Consider the following 1,884-nt stretch of genomic DNA (forward strand, 5'->3'; position numbering starts at 1 on the left):
CAGCAAGCACTTCAGGTCCTTCTCAGTTTCAGCAAGCAGGGTTGTGTCATCTACATAACGCAGATTATTGATAGATCTCCCACCAATCCTGACCCCACATTTCATAGAGACCCTTTATTCCGCAGAAAAAGACATTGTCCAATCCTCATAATTGACGCTATGCTTGCCCTAATTGTTGCAACAACAGTATGAGTCCATCTTGTTGAGGATCCTCCTTTATTTCACTGATCCTCTTCCTTTCTGAGCACTATGTGTTTCTCCAGGAACTGGTCCTTCCTTATAACATAATGAAGTCTCGTGATCTCACTCATCTCTAAAGAGCATTTTGGTTCTATTTCTTCCAAGATAGATTTGTCCCTTCTTTTGCAGTCCATTGTATTCTCAGTAGTATTCAGCAACATCGTAATTCAAAGGGACCAATTCTTCAGTCTTTTTTATTTATTGTCCAGCTTTTGCATGCATATGAGGCAACTGAAAAATTCCATGCCTTGAGTCAAATGCAAGTTGGCCTCAAAAAGACATCTTTGCTTTTTAACACTTTTCTTTATTTATCATAATGTTGTTTATTGGGTAAGTTGTAGGAGTTCTTATTTCTTTAATGTTGTTGTTGATTGCCTTCGAGACTGGCATGACTCATAGCGACCCTATGAACAAAAGGCCTGACGCCCCTCTACAACTATTGGCATTTATCCAAGTTCAGAGTTTCCAGAGGCATGTTATTTAGGAAAAGAGATTTGTAAAACAGGCGCAGGAACCGAAAGTAAGCAAAGAAGCTTTTATTGAGGGTTCTTGAGTGAGGTTCACTGTTCTGGGTCAGAGACAGACAAGAAGGGTCAAAGAAGTCACACATGGCATGAAGGTGAACCGGCTTTTAATAACTTGGTGGGAAAGGGCTGTCTCTTGACAGAGGAAATGGTTGTGTAGCCTGCTGATTGGCTGCAGCTGACGGCGCTCATTGTTGACACAGACAGGAACTGGCTGTTGTGAGCAGGGTAGGTTGTGGCATCAGTTGGCAAGGTAGGTTGTAGGATCAGATGGTTTGGAAAATCTACGCAGCTTCCTTTTTCTTAAGGCCATGTCACAGGATTCGTGAGTTGGCCCTGCAGGCCTATCAAAGTGGATGCCGCTCCTGCTTCCAAATTTCTTTAATATTGAGATGTAATTCATACTGAAGGCTGTTGTCTTTGGCCATCATCATTTAATTCCGAAGTCTTCTATTTTAAGAAAATCTATATACTGCAGGTTATTAATGAGTCTCCCTCCAATTCTGATGCTTCATTTTTCTTCATAAAAACCAGATTCTGGATTATTTATTAAGCATAAAAATGCTGATACCCCCCAAATCCTATTAAAAAATAGATCTGCAAAGTATTCAATGAGAAATGAATGTATAAATAAATAAATAATTGTATGTATAAATAAATACATAAAAGAAAAAAAACATTTTCAGCAATAAAAACGTGGAATGTTTCCTAAAGAATAGTTTGATGCTTGGTAAAAAAAATTAATCAAGCAACCCAAATATTTCATTCCTTTTAGTATTTCTATTGAGGCTTTCCTACAAGAGAAAAGAGAGGTTGATATCTGTGGCATTTGGGAGATTCACGTAGTTGAGATGATTGAAAAGTCACAAAAACTAGTGACTCCTGATAAATATTGATGATTAATCATTCAATATCTTTAGAAGAACTCTTTCATCTGGTTTTGATAGAATATACTTCATCCAACAGGATGGGCTTATCTCCCCATGAGACAAAGACACTGTGATTCTAAAAATGACACAACCCTCCTTCCCTATTGGAGAAGGGAATAGACTGTATCGCTCCCATCTGAGGAAGTCCATCCTTGGGCTTGATGTCATTCAAACAGTATTCAAGAAGGAAA

This window comes from Elephantulus edwardii, unplaced genomic scaffold, assembly GCF_000299155.1.
Source record: "Elephantulus edwardii isolate Elephantulus edwardi_28Jun2011 unplaced genomic scaffold, EleEdw1.0 scaffold00096, whole genome shotgun sequence".
NCBI classification, from domain to species: domain Eukaryota; kingdom Metazoa; phylum Chordata; class Mammalia; order Macroscelidea; family Macroscelididae; genus Elephantulus; species Elephantulus edwardii.